General features: G+C 41.5%; 1 protein-coding gene across 3 annotated transcripts in view; it reads right to left on the bottom strand.

The window, feature by feature from the left end:
• The window catches only part of PACS1 (phosphofurin acidic cluster sorting protein 1), a 129,744-nt gene that overhangs the window by 35,634 nt on the left and 81,078 nt on the right, over positions 1-13,032 (bottom strand). The gene's annotated exons all lie outside the window — the stretch shown is intronic.

Genomic DNA, 13,032 nt, shown 5'->3' with positions numbered 1-13,032 from the left:
GTGTTTCAGGCTTCTTAGGCTATATTCCTAGAAGTGGGATCACTGGGTCAAATGGAAGTTCAATTTTTAATTTTTTGAGGTAATACCATATTGTTTTCCATAGTGGCTGCACCAGTCTGCATTCCCACCAGCAGTATACTAGAGTCCCCTTTTCTCCACACCCTCGCCAACACTTGTTTGATGATTTGTTGATGGCGGCCATTCTGACAGGTGTGAGGTGATACCTCATTGTTGTTTTAATTTGCATCTCTCTGATGATTAGTGATGATGAGCATTTCTTCATATGTTTCTTAGCCATTTGTATGTCCTGTTTGGAGAGGTGTCTATTTAGTTCCTCTGCCCATTTTTTAATTGGGTTCTTTGTCTTCCTTTTGTGGAGTTGTATGAGCACTCTATATGTATTGGAAGCTTTCCTTTTAACCACCCTCCCCGCTGCAACTTCAACTGGGCTAGACACTAGTATTTTTAGCTCTAAAATAAATACATACATACACACACACATAAAGTAAGGCCAAACTATTCCTAAACTATAAAAAGAGATACACAGGAGAGTCTGAGGAATGCCAATAAATTTTTTAAATTGAGGTTTGATTTAAATACAGTGAAGTGCCCAGGTCTCCAGAGCACAGACTGGTGAATGGATAGATACATACACTGTGTAACCCACATCTGTATCAAGATGTAGAACATTTCTATTGATCCAGGAAAACCCTCTGAACCTTCCTAATCTTGCACCACTCCCAGAGGCAGTATCTGCTCTGATTTCCTTCACCATAGATTAGCTTGGCCTGTTCTAGAATTCCACAGAAATGGAACCATTAGTATAAAATATTCTGGCAGGGCTTCTTCTACCCAACATAATGCATTTGAGGTCGATAACAGCTTGTTATGTGTATCAATAGTTCATTCCTTTTTATTGGTAGGTAAAATTCTATTCTAGGGACATGTGTACCACATTTTTTATGCTTTCTCCTGTTGTTGAACATTCACATTTGAATCATTTCTAGTTTTTGACCACTATGGATAAAGCTGCTATTCTTGTACAAGGCTGTGGAGACATGTATTTTGCGTTTTCTTGGGAAAACGCCTATAAGAGAAACTGCTAGGTCTTAGGGCAGATGTATGTTTAACTTTATGAGAAACCGCCAATCTGAGTTCCAAAGTGTGGTGTCATCTTACTCCCCAGCAGCAGTTCGTGAGCTCTGGTTGCCCCATATCTTCACCAACACTAAGTGTGGTCAGTCCTTGAATCGTGGATTCGGATGGGTGTGTTCAGTGGAATATCACTGTGATTGTAATTTGCATTTCCCTCACTACTAATATTGAGCACCTTTTCATTAGTTTATTGGTCATTTAAAAAATATTTTTGTTGATTTTTAGAAAGAGAGGAAGGGAGAGGGACAGAGAGAAACACCGATGTGACAGTAGAATATTAATCGGCTGCCTCTTGCATGCTTCCTACTAGGAATCAAGCCCAAAACCCAAGTATGTGCCCTGACCGGGAATCAAACCAGCGACCTTTTAGTACACAGGATGACACCAAACCAACCGAGCCACACTGGTCAGGGCTATTGGTCATTTTTAAATCTCCATTTATGAAGCACATACTTGATCAAATTTCTTTGTCCAGGTTGCTCATCTTGCTATTAAGTTTGTAAATTTATACACACTATTGTCAGATATGTGTATTGTAAATATCTGCCTATTCATTTTCTTAATAATCTTTTAATGAAGTATTTAATTCTGATCTAGTCAACTTTACTATTTTTTATATTTAATGCATTGTTATTCTGCTCTATCATAGAAGATATTCTATTTTTTTCCCTTTAGAAATTTTTTATTTTATTTTTTACTTTTAGGTTTCTTATCCATTTCTAATTTTTAAAAAATAAAATGCAGATTTTGTTTAATGCAGAAAAAATAATATCTTAAATATATTTCACAATGTTTTGTAATAAGAATAACATTAGACCAATTAAAAATAATAATGGAGGAGCCCTGGCCGGTTTGGCTCAGCGGTTAGAGCGTCAGCCTGCGCTTGAGAGAGACCCGGGTGCGGTTTCCGCTTAAGGGCATGTACCTCAGTTGCAGTTTGTCCCCGGCCCTGGTTGGATCGGGTGGGTGGCAGCCACCCGACGTGTCCCTTTCACATCGATGTTTCTCTCTCTCTTTCTCTCCCTCCCTCCCACTCTATCTGAATAAAAAATGAAAAAATGTCCTCGGGTGAGGATTAAACAACAAAAAAATGTGGTTTATATAATTTCTGCTGGGGTAGAAGACATTTGGTATTATTTAGAAATATTTCTGGTTGTTAGAAGTGGTGAGTGTGTGTGTGACATTTCTAGCAGGTAGAGGCCAGGGTTGCTGCTGACCATCCTACAGTACACAGGACAGCCCCCACAACTGAAACCTCATCTCCCCTGAAGACCCTGTTTCCTGGGTGCGCTCTTCCTGGTGGCTGCTCTTCTCCCACAACCCACACACCCCTGGGTTTGGAGGTGGCACAGGTGTCCTCTTGTGCATCATCACCAGCTATAGAATATTATCTCTTCCACCTCCCTAAAATCTCCCCCTTTGAATTGATGTCATAAGTTTATATTCTCCTCTATTCCTTGCTCTTGCTGTCATCCAGAACTGCCAGTCATTCCTGCTCATGTCTTGATTTTGACTTTTCACTTACTGTTCCTCTCCCCAACACTACTCCAGTCATAACTCTATGATTTCTTTCTTTTTTTGTTGGTACATGCCCTTAGAGGGAACTGAACCCAGGACTCTCTGGTCTGCAGGCCGATGCTCCAACTGCTGAGCCAAACCAGCCAGAGCTTAACTCTATGATTTCAATATATGTATGAACTTTCCAATATCCTGACCTCTAAATCCCACAGTTCTCTTCCAATGATCTTGTTCTCACACTTGTCCTAGCCACTCACTCACATGATCATACTCAGGACCTTATCATTACCAATAACTATAACCAATACCTAATCTCACTCCCTCTCTAATGGGTATTTCCTATTTTTTCAGCTCATTTTCTCTAGTTTGTCAACAACGATAATCCTTCAAACCCACCAGGGCCTACAATCCATTGATCCTCCTATCCTTCCACTCCTCCTCATGCCCTTGTTGTCCCTCCTTTCCTCCTTGCCTAGCTTAAATGCCATCATCAATCTTTATAAACATGTCCTTGCCCATGCCCACTATTGTTCTGATGTACTCATTTGGTAAATTACAATCCTGTTTAAATCCAACTGCACCAGCTGAACATGCCTGGAGAGAATTATTTAATCAGACTAACTGTTCTGACTTTAAATTTATGACCCCGAATCTTAAGTAGGCCTGCAATGCTGCCTGCCAATCACACTATATTCTCCAAGTCCTTCCATTTTCCCACTCTACTAGATGATGCTTTCCTGTCTGTTTTCCTCAAACCTCCCACATCTCTTGTCCCATCTCCTCACTCTAAGCTGATAACTTTGATTCCTACTTTGCTGAGAAAACTGAAACACTAGAAAAAGAATTCCCACAACTCCTGCCACATTCACTTACTTCCTGACGACATTTGTACTCACGTTCTCCTCCCTCCCAGGACACAGATGAACCCCTGTTCCTGTCCTATCAATCCTATCAACTGCCCCACTTGCGATCTCATCCCTTCTTTTTTTTAAATCCTCACCAGAGGACATTTTTCCATGTTTTGTTCAGATAGAGTGGGATGGAGAGAGAGGAAGAGAGAGAGAGAAACATCGACGAGAAAGGGACACATCGAATGGTTGCCACGCGCACGACCCATCCAGGGCTGGGGACAAACTGCAACCAAGGTACATGCCCTTAGCGGGAACTGAACCCGAGCCTCTCTGGACCGCAGGCTGCTCTAACCGCTGAGCCAAACTGGCCAGGGCTCTCATCCCTTCTTGAAACCTACTTAAAGGCTGTTCTAGCCATTCTTTCCACGCCTACATAATCAACTTTCTTTACTCTGGATCATTTCCCTCAGCAATAACATGCTGTTATTTCTCTCTTAAAAAAAGAAAAGTCTTCTCTTGTCCCCACATGTCCTGCTGGCTACCACCCCTACCTCACCTTCTTTTTATAGTAAACTCAAGAGTTGTCTATTTTTGCTCTTTTGAAGTCTTTTCTCATTTCCACTTAAATGTATCCCAGTCAGCCTTCCTATACCAGCACTCCACCTAAACTGTACTGACAAGGTCTCAGCTAACTTCTACTTGGAGGAACCTGATTACTTGTTCTCATCTTCCTGAACCTACCTGAAGCTTTGATAGAGTTGATCACTCTCTACATCCAGCAACACTTCCTTCATTTAGCTTCCAGAACATCATATGTGCCTGGATTTCTTCTTATCCTCTTGCTACTCTTTCTTGGTTTCAGGTCCTTCTTCTCCCTGACTTCTTTTTTTTTTTTTTTAATCCTCACCCGAGGACATTTTTCCATTTTTTGTTCAGACAAAGTGGGAGGGAGAGAGAGGAAGAGAGAGAGAGAGAAACATCAACGTGAAAGGGACACACTGAGTAGCTGCCACCCGCACGACCAACCAGGGCCGGGGACAAACTACAACCAAGGTACGTGCCCTTAGCGGGAACCAAACCCGGGTCTCTGGACCGCAGGCCAATGCTCTCACCGCTGGGCAAAATTGGCCAGGGCTCCCTGACTTCTTAATATTGGAGTGCCTGGAGCCTCAATACTTAGACCTGTTCTTTTCTTTTTTTATTTAAAAAAAACAACACAATTTTTTCTTGCCCTGGCCGGTTTGGCTCAGCGGTTAAGCGCGTCGGCCCATGGACCAGAGTCCTAGGTTTGGTTCCCGTTAAGGGCACGTACAGCAGTTACAGCCCTGGTTGGGGTCGTGTGGGTGGCAACCAGTCGATGTCTCTCTCTCATGTCAATGTTTCTCTCTCTCTCTTCCCCCCTCTTTCCCTCCTGCTCTATCTGAAGATAAATGCAAAAATGTCCTCAGGTGGGAATAAAATAAATAAATAAATAAATAATACTTCTTCTTTATTAATTTGAGAGAGAGAGGAAGGGAGGGGTAGAGAGAGAAACATGGATGAGAGAGAACATTGACGGGCTGCCTCCTGCATGCCCCCCACTGGAGATTTGGCCTACAACCTGGGCATGTGCCCTGACTGGGACCTGAACTGGTGACCTCTTGGTGCATCGGTCAATGCTCAACCAGTGAGCCACACCAACTGGGCTCTCTTCTTTAAAAAAAAAAAAAAGTTTTCATCGATTTTTTTTAGAGAGAGAGGAAGGGAGAGAGAGATAGAAACATTGTTGTAAGAAACATCAATTGGCTGCCTCCTGCCCACCAGGGATTGAGCCCGAAATCCAGGCATGTGCCAGGACTGGGAATCAAATTGGGACCTCATAGTCCATGGGACAAGGTTCAATCAGCTGAGCCACACTGGCTGGGCAGATCTGTTCTCTTCTTTATATTCACTCCACTCCTGATGATCTCATCTAATCTTATGGTTTTAAATATATTGATAACTCTCCAAATGACTTCTCTCTACCCGAGCTCTCTCCTGAACTATGAATTCATACATTCAACATCTCCTCCTAGATGTTTAATAGGCATCTCAAACATAAAATGATAACCTGAATTTTGGCTCTTTTCCTCCAAACCTGTTTCACCCATAGTCTTCCCCATCTTACTTAGTGGCATTTCCATCCTACCTGCTGCTTAATTCAAAACTCTGCTGCCGCCCTTGCCGGTTTGGCTTAGCAGTTAGAGCATTGGCCTGCGGTCTGGAAAGACCCAGGTTCAGTTCCCACTAAGGGCATGTACCTCAGTTGCAGTTTGGGTCCCCGGCCCTGGTTGAGTTGTGTGGGTGGCAACCACTCGATGTGTCTCTTTCACATTGATGCTTTTTTTTTCTCTCTCTCTCTCTCCCTCCCACTATATCTGAACAAAATATGAAAAAATGTCCTTGGGTGAGGATAAAAAACAAACAAACACACACAAAACTCTGCTGCCATCATCATCTCTTGCCAGAATCACTGTCATAGCCTATTAACTGTTCTTCCCGATTCCTCTTTCAGTCTATTCTCCATACATTGCCACAGTGGTCCTATCACTTTTCTGTTCAAAACCCTTCAATTCACACAGAATGAAAGCCAAAGACTTTGCAATAATCTACACATATCCTCTCTCCCTCCCTGTTCAACCTCATATCCTACTGCTCTCACTCCTTTCCAGCCTCACTGGGCTCCCTCTTCTTCCTCTCCTTTCTGCCAGACATGCTAGGCACAAGCATCCCAGACACATTTAGCAAGCGCCTTGTCTTGGCTTTGCCTCTGCCTGGAATGCTCTTTCTCCAGATACCTGCATGGCTCCTTTCCTTACTGCCTTCGAAGTCTTTGTATAAATGTCATCTTCTCAGTGAGGCCTACCCTGAGCACCACATATAAGTTGTAATTTATAATGCACCCCCCACACATGTTCCATCCTCTTTCTCTTACATTATTTACTTATTTCTCCATAGGACATATCAACTTCCAATAACAGTAGCCCTCATTATTTGAACTGTTACTATCCAAATATGTACTATAAATACCTGTAAACATTTCTATCCCAAATGCATTATCTGAATTGCAAACCCATTAAAATGATCACATGTGCAGGTAAGGTAACAGGATGGAGATTACAGTAGATAGTTCTTGCACTTTTTTTTTTAAACCTCACCTGAGGATATTTTTCCATTTATCTTCAGATAGAGTTGGAAGAAGAGGAAGGGAAGGAAGGAAGGGGGCGGGGGGAGGAACACAATGTGAGACATCGATTAGTTGCCCCCCACACGGCCCTGCCAGAGTCAGGGACAAAACCACAACTGAGGTACAAGCCCCCCAACCAGAATAGAACCTGTGACTCTCTGTCTGTGGGTGGACACTCTACCACTGAGCCAAACAAGCCAGGGTAGTTCTCACACTTTTAAAGAATGGTGTGTTACTGCTCTCATATTTCCCACCCTCTCCAAAGACTAAGGCCTTCATGGGTCCCAGTATTTGCTTGTTCCAGGTACCTGGGGCACCAACTTGGGTCCAATTTCAAAATTATCTTTAGTATCTTGTTGTTGTTGTTAATCCTCACTCAAGGATATATTTCCATTGATTTTTAGATAGAGTGGAAGGGAGGGAGGAAGAGGGGAGAGAAAGAGAGAGAAACATTGATGTGAGAGAGATACATCTATTGGTTGCCTTCCATACAACCCCGACTGGGGCCCAGGATTGAACCTGCAACACAACGCATGTCCTTGACTGGGAATTGAACCCTCTGCGGTCCAATGCTCTAACCGTTGAGCCAAACTGGCCAGGGCTATCCTTAGTATCTTTACATATTATGTAAAATCTATATAACAGCATACCTTTGTTTGCAGTATAGAAGCAAAACAACTTATATCTAATACTACAATAGCATTACTTACAGCACATAAAAATACCTGTTAATGAGTATTAATGTAGTAAAAATTAAGTCACTGGTGTATTATTTTTATTTTTTAAATGTTTTTATTTTAGCTCTGGCTGGTTTCGCTCAGTGGTTATAGCATTGGCCAGTGAACCAATGAGTCTCAGGTTCAATTCCGGTCAAGGGCACAAACTTCGGTTGTGGTTCGTCCCCAGCCCTGGTTAGGGTCATGCAGGAGGCAACCAGTCGATGTGTTCCTCTCACATTGATGTTTCTCTCGCTCTCCCCCTTTCTTCCTTCCTCCCACTCTATCTGAAGATAAATAGAAAATTATCCTCAGGTGAGGATTTTTAAAAAAGTTTTTATTTTATAGATTTGAGAGAGAAACATCGATTTGTTGTTCCACTTATTTATGCATTAACTGGTTGATTCCTGTATGTGCCCTGACTGGGGATCAAACCTGCAACCTTGGTATATGGGGATGATGCTCTAACCAACTGAGCTATCTGGCCAGGGTACCACTGGTGTTTTATATACTTCTTAAAAAGAATTTTTTTTTCTTTATTGATTTTAAGAGAGAGAGGACAGGAGAGAGAGAGAGAGAGAGAGAGAGAGAGAGAAACATCAATTGGCTGCCTCCGCATGCCCCCCACTAGAAATTTGGCACACAACCTGGGCAGGTGCCCAGACTAGGAATCGAACCAGTGACCTCTTGGTGCATGGGTTGATGCTCAACCACTGAGCCACACCAGTCGGGCGAAAACCTATACTTTTTTTATCCTCACCCAAGAACATCTTTTTTTCCCCAATCCTCACCAGAGGATATTTTTCCATTTTTTATTCAGAAAGAGTGGGAGGTGGAGAAAGAGAGAGAGAGAGAAACATTGATGTGAAAGGGACACATCGAGTGGCTGCCTCCCACACCACCCAACCAGGGCCAGGGACAAACTGCAACCAAGGTATGTGCCCTTAGCGGGAACTGAACCCGGGTCTCTCTGGACCACACGCAGACGCTCTAACCGCTGAGTCAAACTGGCCAGGGCCCAAAGACATCTTTTGCATTTATCTTCAGATAGAGTAGGAGGGAGAGAGGGAAGAAGAGAGAGAAACATCGATGTGAGAGACACACGCCGACTGGTCGTCACCCACACAACCCCGACCAGGGCCGAGGACGAGCTGCAACCAAAGTACATGGCCCTAGCCAGAACCGAACCCAGGCCTCTCTGGTGCGCGGGCCAACGCTTTAACCACTGAACCAAACTGGCCCGGGCAAAAACCTATATTCTTTAGCTCTCGCCCTACTGATTTAATCGCCCCCACCCCCACCACTACCCCAGGCAACCAGTCATTTACTTTCTGATACTGGATTTGCCTGTTCTGTACATTTCATATAAATGGAATCATATAATATGTGGTCTTTTGTGACTGGCTTCTTTCATTTAGCAGAATGTTTTCAAACTTCATCAATGTTATAGCATGAATGTACTGTATTCTTTTCTTTTCTTTCTTTTTTTTTTTTAATTCTCACCCGAGGACATTTTCCCATTTTTTTGTTCAGGTAGAGTGGGAGGGAGAGAGAGGAACAGAGAGAGAGAGAGAAACATCGATGTGAAAGAAAATCATCGAGTGGCTGCCACCCGCACGACCGACCAGGGTCGGGGACAAACTGCAACCGAGGTACGCGCCCTTAGCGGGAACTGAACCCGGGTCTCTCAGGACCGCAGGTCGATGCTCTAACCGCTGAGCCAAACCGGCCAGGGCTCTTTTTTGCCAAATGATATTCCATTGTATGGATATACCATATTTTATTCATTCATCAGTTAATGAACTTGGGTTGTTTCTACTTTTTAGCTCTTATGCTGCCAAGAACATCTGTATGTAATATGTGGACGTTTTCATTTTTCTTGGGTAATATTTAGGAGTAAAACTGCTAGGTCATATGTAACTATGTTTAATCTTTTGAGGAACTGCCAGACTGTTTTCTGAAGTCTGGAAACTGTACCATATTACATTTCCAACAGCAATGTATGAAAGACATAGCATACTTTTACATTTCTGCAAATGTCTTTAATGTCTGGCTTAATAGAAGACAGCTGAATTCTCATACCCGTTTTCTGTGTTCAATCTACTGCAAAATATTGTCTTGGTTGAATATATGAAAAAAATCCAGACTCAAAGAGATAAAGAGTTAGAAAAAAGAAGAGCATTTTAAAAGCCTTTTGGCTGTTACTACACCAAAACTCTATAAGTGGTAGTCTCTTAAAGGCTAGTTGCAAAGTAGAATTCAAAACCATACCAATAAGGCTTTTTATACGTTTTTATATTAAAATCCCACCAATTAACAGAAAAAGGACAACAATGGAAAAACTGGGAAATCCAAATAAACTCTTTAATTCTTGTTAACAGTGTTGTACCAGTGATAATTTCCTAGTTTTGATAAATATACCATGGTTAAGAAAGATGCTAATACTGGGAAAAGCTGGGTGAGGGGTATACAGGAATGTCCTACTTGGCATGTCTTCTGTAAATTTAAAATTATTCCAAACAAAATCCAATCTATTGGTCTATTTTGATCTTTGAATGAATATTTGGCTCAGCATAATTCTGTTACTCCATGCACTGGTCATTTGGAAAATAATGGTTCACTGACTTAAATAAATCTTTCAAAAGCTACACATTTTACTATACAATATTTTTTTTAAATCACAATTGTTACTATAACCACCAGTATCTTCAGAAAAGTCTGTAAGAATTGGGAAGCTATTAAGCTTACAGTGACAGAGACAAATTTTTCAAAATTCTGATTTTCACTTGAAAGATCAAATTTTATTTATCATTGGTCATAAGTATTCTCAGTTGGTTCTCTCGAAGTGACAGTTCAAGAAAATTTTCAAGAAAATATCTTCCAAATACCCAAGTCTGAATAACCAGTTTGTAAGCCCTTCTTTCAAAGTAAAAACGGTGTTCCATGAGAAAAGCAGTGCCTTTAATTCACAACACAAGTACTTGTCCCCGAGACAACAGTGTTCTTCGTTATGATGCAGAAGTGCTTCATGCATATTTCCCATTTCATCACACCGAATGTTAAAAAGGCATGAACTGCAGGGTTGAGATATAACAAATTAACCATTTTTACTACTTCTTCAAGGCCATTCTTCAGCAAAACTGGCCTTTTTTCTCTTCCTTTGAGTCTGATGGTAAACAACGTGATAACTACTGGTAACATCTGAGACAAATGCCTTGATGTGCACTGAGGACCTGCTGTTTTATCCACTACTGCCCACTTCAGTGCAAATGTTACCACAGTGGAAAGGGCAAATAATGCTACAGCATTATCATGAAGATCGCTTTGACCTCGTGTCTCTCTTGAAAGGATTTTAGGGAGCCCAGGGTCTGTAGACCTCATTTTGAGAACTGCTGCTCTACCAGCATGTAAAGGACCTTAAAGACTGGGATTTTGGTCTGTTTTGCCTACTGCTATATTCCCTGTGCCTCAAACAACGCATATAATAGGTACTTAATAAATATTAAATGAATGAAGAAATGAAAAACTGACTAGATAAATGAATGTGATAACATCTGTAATTACTTTCATCTGCTTGGAAATAAAGCAATAAAAAATTCAGGTTATTTGTAGTTTTTTGGTATAACTTAAAATTTTATAGATTGTTAAATATTTAATCAGAAAATAAAATTAATTATTTCTTTTGGCAAAGGCATTTAACTGCAGGGATGGCAAGAGCAGCAGGGAACTTTCAAAATCATACCAACAGTGTTTGTACTAGAAAGCAATAGCTTTAAGTAAAGAAAACAAGCTACATTCCCAACTGGGACACTGTCTGTGACCTAAAAATGGGTGCAAAATCAGGAAAGGAGGGAAAGATACTGCAAGTTCCCACTTGCACATAATTGTTCCAGACTTGCTGTTTCAACCTGTAGTGTCTGGGGACGTCTCACAGAACTGGTAAGAATTATGCACAATGATGAACAGGGAGTTAGAGTATATGGTGGGACACACAGGAATTCATAAGTAGTAATCAAAATGTTTTAAGTTTCGAGGACTAATAAGATCATTTTATCTCAGAAACAGAGCTGAGGACCTCGGTATATGGTTCACATACTATGAGTGTTATAGATCTGGATTTTTTTTTTTTATCCTCACCAGAGGACACTTTTTTTGCATTCACCTTCAGATAGAGTGGGAGAAAGAGAAGGAGGAAGTGAAAGAGAGAAACATCGATGTGAGAGAGACACATTGATGGGTTGCCACACACACGACCCCAACCAGGGCTGGGGGCAAACTGCAACCAAGGTATGTGCCCTTAGCAGGAACTGAACCCGAGACTCTGGGCCGCGGGCTGACACACTAACCGCTAAGCCAAACCAACCAGGGCTAGATTTTTTTTTAATCCTCACTTGAGGATATTTTTTCCATTGATTTTTAGAGAGAGTAGAAAGGAGGGAGGAGAGAAAGAGAGAGACAGAAATGTCAATGTGAGAGAGAGACATTGATTGGTAGCCTCCTGCACACACCCCAACCAGGGCCGGGATCAAACCTGCAACCCAGGTATGTGCCCTTGACCAGGAATCGAATCAGCACAACCCTTTGGTCCACGGGCTGATGCTCTAACTACTGAGCCATACAGGCCAGGGCTAGATGTGGATATTAATGAAGCCAATGTTAGTACAATAAATTGCTGCGTAATAGCTGATCTAGCTAATAAAATATTCTGGTTAGTAGAGAGTTACCATATCGTTCACTATTTTTCAATGAATAAGAATTCAATAAATATACCATTCTTCACCTGAAGAATTCAGTAACTATTTGATGACTCCAGAGGTACTTCAGAATCTCCGGTAAACTCTAGGGAGTCTCATTAGATAGGACTTATCGGTTAAGGAAGGTTTGGTAATGGTGTTTGATGACCACACAAATTATCTGCTCTTTAGTTTCCAGTCCCACTTCTGCCACTCAGTAATTAGCTGGCAACAGATAAAATCCTTAACTTCTTGGTAGTTCAGTTTCTCCCTTTTTTCCTGAAATTCAGAAATGCTTAGCATATGAAGAGAGGTAAAATATTTTGGGTCCTTTGAAGATACTGAGTCAAGTATAAGGAGTCAAATGTGAGAATTACCCAGAATATAAAATATCCCAGTAAAATTTTAATTTCCAATTCTGAAATAATAATCTATAAATTTCTTCTACCCTATAGAAAACCTCCAAAGAAAACCCAACCCATGCATCTGCTTGGCCTATAAATCCTGGGAATAAGGCTGAAACTGACATGAGCCACCCTAGTAGTTTCTGAATGGTTTACCAAGCACTTTAGCATCTGTATCACTTGACCTTCACATTAATCCTGTTGGACAGGCAGAGTGGAAAGAGCCATTTTTATTCTTCAGATAAACTGAGGTTTAAATAAATTGAGTGCTTTAACTAAGAGACAGCATTGGACTGGGGAGGTCTCACGAGCTCAACTGTCTTTCCCTGTTGCACTTGCCTTGCTGAGTGAAATGAGAGAGAAATGGTCCCTATCAGTATTTCTGAAGTCCCAACAGTGGGCAAAAGTTATCCAGCTTCCTTGAACCCTGAACAATCCTGTTTAACTTAC

The sequence above is a fragment of the Molossus molossus genome, unplaced genomic scaffold (genome assembly GCF_014108415.1).
Source record: "Molossus molossus isolate mMolMol1 unplaced genomic scaffold, mMolMol1.p scaffold_m16_p_13, whole genome shotgun sequence".
Lineage (NCBI taxonomy): Eukaryota > Metazoa > Chordata > Mammalia > Chiroptera > Molossidae > Molossus > Molossus molossus.
The sequence above is the reverse complement of the archived record's forward strand: the minus strand, read 5'-3'. Positions and strand labels throughout refer to the sequence as shown.